The sequence below is a fragment of the Erythrolamprus reginae genome, chromosome 4 (genome assembly GCF_031021105.1).
Source record: "Erythrolamprus reginae isolate rEryReg1 chromosome 4, rEryReg1.hap1, whole genome shotgun sequence".
Taxonomy (NCBI): Eukaryota; Metazoa; Chordata; class Lepidosauria; order Squamata; family Dipsadidae; genus Erythrolamprus; species Erythrolamprus reginae.
This window is the reverse complement of record NC_091953.1, coordinates 118,789,621-118,799,214: the sequence shown is the minus strand read 5'-3', so window position 1 is coordinate 118,799,214 and position 9,594 is coordinate 118,789,621.

Genomic DNA, 9,594 nt, shown 5'->3' with positions numbered 1-9,594 from the left:
TTTTCAAACGTGTGTGTGTCTGAAATTTGTACCTGTGAATTTTTGGGAGGAGTCTACCAGAGAGCCTGACAGAACAGTAAAGATAGCCATTTCTGATAATGGTGTTACAGGATGTCAAATGCCAAGTCCATCTATAATTTAACATCAAGGTTTCTAGCAGCAAGAACTAAAAAACAACAATAAAAAACCCAGCAAATCTACATTTCCATACTCTAACCACTTGCTTTTTAGTTGTGTCATTTTTCATCTTTTTGTAGACCTTAAATTAGATGAAACAGAAAAATGCCAAGGACTAGTGTCATTGTGACATAAACTTCCATCGTTGTTGGTTTCTGAAAATACTACAGTAGAAAAAGATATTTGTCTCCATAGTAATAAACAGGTACCAAGGTTGCTGTATGTTTGTTTCTGCAGCAGCTTTCTTGAACTAAACAACTGATAGATGTTTGTAAAAATGTCAACCTTACATTTCTGCAGGACCTCTCAGAATTGAGTAACTACACCCGGTTATCATACAGGGAAGGACAGTTGTATCTATGTCTAAGACTTTGCAAAACCAGGCGGCAAATAATAACTTTATTTCTAAATTTCTCTGAAGCAAACTGAGCATATACAATTCAATTCAAGTGCCCAATTCAAGTGATTTGATTCAGCTGCCTGATTCAAAGGAGTTATTTAATCAGCTCCCTTTTGAATTGAATCATTCCTTCAAAAGTTCGTAGAGGCACTCCTGCATACATACAACCCCAGTGTTCACAAGGCTGGGAATAGAATTGGATGAACAAACACTACAATAGGGTGGCGAGGACAGTCGGTGTTTTTATCTGCAAAACTTCAAAGGGGCTCTTTGCTTCGATGCATGTTTTGTGACAGCTGCTCCTTTAAACCTGCTTTGCAAATTTTCCTCAATTCGAAAAGTTAAGTGGCTGATTTCATTTTGCCTTACTTCTGAGTCCTCCTTCAGCACTTGCAGTAGCTGGATGAGGTTTCTAGGCACACACTGCCCTATTGGAATGCCCGGCCGGTGAATTACTCCCCAGCCCGGATTTGCCGCAGGGCCAGGGAGACATGGCCCTTCGGCATAGCCGCCATCTTGGGGGGTGAGATCTCGCGAGATTTCGTGAGATCTCGGCCATTTTGGGAGCATCGGCCATAGCCGATGACATCGTCGGGGGCGGAGCCTGCCAGCCCTATAAAAAGGGCTGTACAGGCTTTGGGCCTCCTTTTCGCCCCGACGACGACAGAGTGAACACCCACCCGGCTTCCCTATCTTTCAGTGTGCCACTGTGGGTCGCCCTTAGGGGGCCGAAAAGGAATTTTTGGCAGTCTCAGTATTTTCTGTGACCGTTTTTTCGCCCATTCCACATTGCGATGATGGATACGCGGTTAGGGGGTGCTTCGTCCCCTGTTTAGGCTAATTGGCTTACCTCTGGTCATTTGGGTAGGCAGGTTAGGGGCGGAAAACTGGGTGGTGTTTAGCAACTGCGTGTTCTCCATTGGGCATCTTTGGGAATGATTGACAGGTTCTCTCCAAAGGCTCATGGTGCTAACGGCCTGAGCAATTGGGGGGAACCTGTCTTTGGGTCCCGCCCATTTCTTTCCCCTTGTAGGGGTTAGACGGCGAGACCTCCCACATGCAGGTGCATGGCAGAGATCCAGGTGAGGGGGGGGGCCTTCACCTGGATCATCATGGAGCTACGCCCATAAGTTGCCCCAGAAGTTTTCTTCCAGCTCTTTGTGTCCGTGTCGTTACTCCGCCTCTGCTGCAAGCCACATTTTTGCTGCTTCCACTTACAATCAACCCACTTCTTTGGGGTATTTGAACTGCTGAAAGAGTGAATACATGAAATGCCTTGTTGATGAGTGTCAGGTCTTTTTCCTGCCACATTGGAGAAAACAGAATCACATCCTCCAGATAAAATGATGTGGCAAGGAAGAGAAGAATCACCGAGGTGAGCCTAATATTTTATTTTTCACAGAAGCGTAATAGTGAGGATTCTTAAATGCTTAAAGCAATGGCTTCTAGACTATACAGTCACCTCATGTTTCTTATTCATTCCAGCCAGATGAGCATCATTCTTTACATGATGGAAATATCAGGGAGGATTCCCAGATAAACATTCAAACATCTTGTACTCTTTATATCCTGATGTTTGGATGGAAGCACATGTTTGTTCATTTCAGGCCGTTAGAGAAAAGAAGTGTTGAGACATCCTTTAATGAGTTACTTAACGGAACCAATTAACACAGCGTGAATACTGAATTTCTATTTCAGCTAAATGAATTCAGAACTGGAGAGGATCCAAAAGGGTCAGGTGGGAGGTTTTCACACATGCATTGCAATTTCACCCTGCACAACACACATTGTATATCTTGGCACCCCTGGATGGCTGTGGTTCCTGATAACCAGATGATCTTTTAGAGCTGCATTTCCAGCATTTGTGGAGCAAAACAGCAATAGCATTTGGACTTCTATACTACCCCACTCGTCAGGCAGTTTACAAGGAAGTTAACTATTATTTTAATTTTTTAAAATTATTAGATTTGTCTTGAATTGTTCTATTGTTGTTGTGAGCTGCCCCGAGTCTACGGAGAGGGGCGGCATACAAATCTAATTAATTAATTAAATAAATGAATGAATGAATAAATAAATAAATAAATAAAAATAAATAAATATTTGCATATTGCCCCCAACAATCTGGGACCTTATTTTTCTGACCTCGAAAGGATGGAAGGCTGAGTCAACCTTGAACCCCGTCAGGATCGAACTACTGGTAGTGGGCAGAGTTTGCCTGCAATAATGCACTTTAACCACTGCACTAATGAGAAAAAGAGTAAGAGTTTCAAGTTCAATTTTTTTGGGGGGGAATCTATCATCCTGATTCAATTAATTGTTTTCAGAATGTAAGTAATGGAAACAGTAAGAGTCACTTCTATATCATTAGTGTTTTCTGAATGATAAAATTGTAAAAACTAGCATGTAGTCCCAAACCATGTTTTCACGTTCCCCAAACTGCAAATGGAATGTTAGGAATGATGATTCTAATATAGGCTTTCCCAAGTAGGCAGTTTTCAGAATGACAGCACACATAATTCCAGAGATTTGAGGATTATCTCTCTATCTATCTATCTATCTATCTATCTATCTATCTATCTATCTATCTATCTATCTATCTATCTATCTATCTATCTATCTATCTATCTATCTATCTATCTATCTATCTATCTATCTATCTAACTATCTATCTATCTATCTATCTATCTATCTATCTATCTATCTATCTATCTATCTATCTATCTATCTATCTATCTATCTAATTGGATTTGTATGCCGCCCCTCTCTGCAGACTCAGGGCGGCTAACAACAGCAACAAAAACAGCATGTAAATCCAATCCTAAAAATATCTTTAAAAAACCCTTATTTATAAAACCAAACATACCATGCATAAATTGTAAAGGCTTAGGGGGAAAGAATATCTCAGTTCCCCCATGCCTGACGGCAGAGATGGGTTTTTAGGAGCTTATGAAAGGCGAGGAGGGTGGGGGCAATTCTAATCTCTGGGGGCAGTTGGTTCCAGAGGGTCGGGGCCGCCACAGAGAAGGCTCTTCCCCTGGGCCCCGCCAAATGACATTGTTTTGTTGACGGGACCCGGAGAAGGCCCACTCTGTAGGACCTAACCGGTCGCTGGGATTCGTGCGGCAGAAGGCGGTCTCGTAGATACCCTGGTCCGGTGCCATGGAGGGCTTTATAGGTGATGACCAACACTTTGAATTGTGACCGGAAACTGATCGGCAACCAATGCAGACTGCGGAGTGTTGGTGTTACATGGGCATTTTGGGGAAAGCCCATGATTGCTCTCACAGCTGCATTCTGCACGATCTGAAGTTTCCGAACACTTTTTAAAGGTAGCTCCATGTAGAGAGCATTACAGTAGTCGAGTCTCGAGGTGATGAGGGCATGAGTGACTGTGAGCAGTGACTCCCGGTCCGAATAGGGCCGCAACTGGTGCACCAGGCGAACCTGGGCAAACGCCCCCCTCGCCACAGCTGAAAGATGTTTCTGTTTTTCACATTATGGTGATTGTAGTCCAGCATCTAGAAAGCATCTGCATTATTTGTGCACAACTCTTTGATTACAAATTTAATTGATTTCAATCACAAATTGTCATTCTTGCCATGTGTGATACCTTCCCCAAAATGTTCTTGGGAAAGCCTCCAGCAGTATTTTGTCACTGCTGGTAATGTGGAATACACAATGATAATTTCTTGGCATTTGATTACAAGCGACAAGAATGAACTTAAGCATTCTGAAATACTGTTGATTTTACTAATGGAAAGGCGAACAGATAATAAATAAAATATAAGGGTTATTTATGTGCATGTATGCGCCTTTGAGTACATGTTGACTCCTGATGAGTGCCTGGACAAGTCTCTGCAGTTTTCTTGACAAAATATTGGATGATGTTTGCCATTGCCTGCTTCTTAGGGCTGAGAGAGAGTGACTGGCTCAATATCACCCAGTAGGCTCTGTGCCAAAGGCAAAATCATAGCCTTCCACTTACTTGCCTTCTCCGTAGACTCAGGGCGGCTCACAACACAATAAAAACAGTTCATGACAAATCTAATAATTTACAATTTAAAATATTTTTAAAAAACCATTACTAAGCAAACATACATACAAACATACCATGCATAAATTGTATATGCCCGGGGGAGATGTCTCAGTTCCCCCATGCCTGACGACAAAGGTGGGTTTTAAGGAGCTTACGAAAGGCAAGGAGAGTAGGGGCAGTTCTAATCTCTGGGGGGAGCTGGTTCCAGAGAGTCAGGGCTGCCACAGAGAAGGCTCTTCCCCTGGGGCCCGCCAACCGACATTGTTTAGTTGATGGGACCCGGAGAAGGCCCACTCTGTGGGACCTAATTGGTCGCTGGGATTCGTGCGGCAGAAGGCGGTCTCAGAGATATTCGGAGATAATATTAATCATTAGATCAAACTGGATCTCAAATTATAGAATTGGATTTTTTTCAGGATAACATGCGGTGGGGATTGAATGTTGGTTTCTATTACTAAAAGGGCAAGGTCAGGAATATAATGTCCGGTATGCTCTGTACCAGGGAGGGGCTATATGTTTTTTTTAATGTCGGATCACCCTGGTATATTGAAGGAACATCACAGCTCCTTTTTGCCTCTAGGCCCAACCCAGGACTGTGGAGCTGTGACGTTCCTTCAATATACCAGGGTGATCCGACATAAAAAAAAACATATAGCCCCTCCCTGGTACAAAGCTGGAGGGATCAAGGTCTGGTGGCTCAACTGCTAAGTCTCTGCCTTACAAGGCAGAGGCTGCCAGATCGAATCCCAGTAAGGAAGGGTGTGGCTAGCTGATGAGGCCAGAACAAGGCCGAAATGGTACCATCCTAGTCTCCCTTAATTTTAAAATTTCAGCTAAAAACATTTGATACATACAGAATATAGTTGTCGGCTATGAATAAATTAACTGCCTTGAAATGGTCCTGGGTTGGGCCTAGAGGCAAAAAGGAGCTGTGCCGTTCCTTCAATATACCAGGGTGATCCGACATTAAAAAACAAAACAAAACACACACACACACACACACACACACATATATATATGTTAAATGGTTTTTTAGCTGGAATTTTAAAATTAAGGGAGATATATATATATATAAAACATGTTTTTTTTTGCTGAATTTGAAAATTAAGGGAGACTAGGATAGATCTATTTCAGCCTTATTTTGGCCTCATCAGCTAGCCATTCCCACTGGGACTTTAACCTGCAACCTTTGCCTTGTAAGGCAGAGAATTATCCTCTACGCTACAGTATTCAATCCCTTCAGCTCTGCACCAGGGAAGGGTTACATATTTTTGTGTCGAATCACCCTGGTGTATTGAAGGAACATCACAGCTCCTTATTTGTCTCTCGGCCCAACCCAGGGCCATTTCCAAGGCAGTTAATTTTATTGATAACTGACAATTCTATCTGTATGTGTCACATGTTTTTTTGCTGAATTTGAAAATTAAGGGAGACTAGGATAGATCTATTTCGGCCTTATTGTGGCCTCATCAGCTAGCCATACCCACTGGGACTTGAACCTGCAACCTATATATATGTATCACATGTTTTTTGCTGAAATTTGAAAATTAAGGGAGACTAGGATAGCACCCATTTCGGCCTTGTTCTGGCCTCATCAGCTAGCCACACCCTTACTGGGATTTGATCTGGCAACTTCTGCCTTGTAAGGCAGAGAATTAACAGCTGAGCCACCAGACCTGATCCCTTCAGCTCTGTACCAGGGAGGGGCTATATGTTTTTTATGTCGGATCACCCTGGTATATTGAAGGAACGTCACAGCTCCTTTTTGCCTCTAGGCCCAACCCAGGGCCATTTCAAGGCAGTTAATTTATTCATAGCCGACAACTATATATATAATACAATTTATGCTCATTTTCACTTTTACATTCTATGTTGAGAAAGACTATTTATACACTTTAGAATAGCATCAAAGCAGTGCTTTGCAATAAGCAGGCCAACCACCTGTGATCCAATTAACTGATATATCACAAACCATTAAAATGAATTTCTGAATCAGCTTACTCCTCTCTAGAGTTTAGGACAATTTCTTACCAAGACAAAGACACTACTAGATGTGAGGTAAAAAAAAGTAATTTTTAACCATAACTTTGACTTTCCCTATGGATCTGAAGAAGGTGAAGTGGTAATGAAAAAACCAAAAGAGGAAAGATAAGGGAGCAAAACAAAGCTCATAGATGAAATATATATCCCATAAGGCATGCCAACATGGCTTTCAAGATGCAGTGGAAATATTTCTGAGCTTGTGAAAGCAACTTGTATACAATTAGCCCTATTGAGGTAAAACAAACCACAAGCTTTTTAATTTGTCTGTATTATTCACAGAAACCTGAATGTGAATTGGGATTATGGAAACGAGCCAAATGAATTATGGACTCTTTTTTTTAAGTGAAATGGAGTGATGTACTGAAACTGGATCTATTGTAATAAGAACAGGCATGGAATTATTGTTGTCTGCCAGCAAACCACTTGATTTTTTTTTCATTAAATGGTTATTGAGCCATTCTTTTTTTGTAAAATGAATTGTTAACAACTGGGTCATTTATAAACACATAGGTATTTTAAAGTGTTAAAAATATTTTTGTCCTTAAATACATCCACAGAATGGAACAAAATTTTCTTCTAACAATGTAAACCACAATACTAACAGGGATAAATTTAGACTAATGGCCAATATCTACTGTTCTGTCTGGGTCACTCCAGAAGCCAATACCAACCCAAAAAGAGAATCCAGACACACTGGTAAAAGGCAAAGGCAGTTTTATAAAAGTCAAGAAAAACACAGGTAACAGAAAATGTCCTTACAAACAGGAAAATGCTGTATCTTCAAAGATATACACGAAGGCAATAGTCCATGAAGCAATACCAGATTCTTGCTGCCAAGACGAAGCTGTAGATAGCAAACATACGCCTCCCATGAGTCTTCGAGACTGCTAGGCCACAAGCCAAGATCAGAGACGCTGAGAATCAAAGCAGGTCACCGCAACTCCAATTGATAACACTCCACATGGCTTCAAGGGCTTGCCTGCTGATGAGGACCACACCCAAACCCAGCTGTTTCTAATTCAATGGTGATAATATTTCTTTAACTGCTCCTTTCGTTGCTCTGAACGTCTCTGTCTCATGTCAATGACAGCTTGTGCGTCATCACCTAATGACTCCAAGCTACTGGCTGGGGAGAGGGCCCCCCCCCCCCCCCGGGGCTCTCATGCTGTTCTCCTTCATCCCCTTCCTGACTCTCCTCTCCCCTGACCAACTGTTCAGCCCCCTCCTCTGCGCTGTCATCCTCCTCCGGGCATGGAGCCAGCAGAGACGCAGCCAGTCCCTGAGCAGCCTTGGCTGAACCACAACATCTACCAATTCTTTTTATTGGCTGTTTGGCTGGTTTTTTTTAAAGTAAGTATGTATCATGCATATCAGTTCATGTTCATGCTCAAATCCTTAAAAGTTTTCTAAATTTATTCCTAGAAAAATATATCCTTATGTTCTTGTTAGATTCCAGAATAAAATTTCTCTGACATCTGCAGAGTTATAAAAGAACAGTACCTCATTACTTCTAGAGGACAACTGGAATGAAGGTTGACTAATTAATCAGAAAAGAAAATAAGTTGCCTACAGATCAGGACAGGACTAAGTAGCTCAAGTAAATTTTTCCAAAGATAGGATCTTTTTTTCAGCTGCAGCACCTCGATTTATTACTTGATAATTTAAGTTCTCTTGGGAACAATAGGGACCGATAGGGAATTTCCTGTGTTGTTATATTTGTTTATTATAATTCATCCACTCCTGAAATCCTTTATCTATCTTTACCTATCTAACAAAATGGTGAGGAAAGTAAGGTTTTACACTTAGACAAGAAAACATCAAATGTACAAATATAGAATAGGTGGAACCTGGCTCAACTGCAATAACTGTGAGAGGGATCTTGGAGTCCTAATGAACAAGCACTTAAATGTGAGCCAGCAGTGTGCAACAGCAGCCAAAAAAGCCAATGCAATAGAACATTGCATTAAATGGATAGAATCAAGATCATACAGTGATACCTCGTCTTACAAACGCCTCATCATACAAACTTTTTGAGATACAAACCTGGGATTTAAGATTTTTTTGCCTCTCCTTACAAACTATTTTCACCTTACTAACCCACCGCCACCGCTGGGATGCCCCGCCTCCGTTGCCAGCGAAGCACCCATTTTTGCACTGCTGGGATTCCCCTGAGGCTCCCCTCCATGGGAAACACCACCTCTGGACCTCCGTGTTCTATTGCATTGGCATTTTTGGCTCTGTGTTTTTATGATGCTGCAGGGGAATCCCAGGAGGGGAACCCCAGCAGCACAAAAACGGGCGCTTCACTGGCAACGGAAGTCCAGAGGTGGGGTTTCCCAGCGAGGGGAGCCTCAGTGAAATCGCAGCATCACAAAAACACAGAGGTCCGGAGGTGGGGTTTTGAGGACTTCAGTGTTTTTGCGATGCTGCGATTTCACTGATGCTCCCCTCACTGGGAAACCCCACCTCCGTACTTCCGTTGCCAGCGAAAAGGGTGAATTTTGGGCTTGCACGCATTAATCGCTTTTCCATTGATTCCTATGGGAAACATTGTTTCGTCTTACAAACTTTTCACCTTAAGAACCTCATCCCGGAACCAATTAAGTTTGTAAGACAAGGTATCACTGTATTAGTATTGCTTTATAATGCCTTGTTAAGACCTCATTTAGAATATTGCATCCAGTTTTGGTCACCACAATATAAAAAAAGATGTTAAGACTCTTGAAAGAGAGCAGACAAGAGCTCCAAGGATTGTTAGGAGATCACAAACCTGGCTGGCAATGGACACAGCTTCAGAGGATGCTTTGAAAAAGCATGGATGGAAAGGACCTCAGTGGTCATCCAGTCCACACACCTGCTCCCTGGCAAAATTGACTGCTAAATTGGCCACACCTACCCTGTCACATTACAACCAGGCCATGCCCACCCAGTCACATGA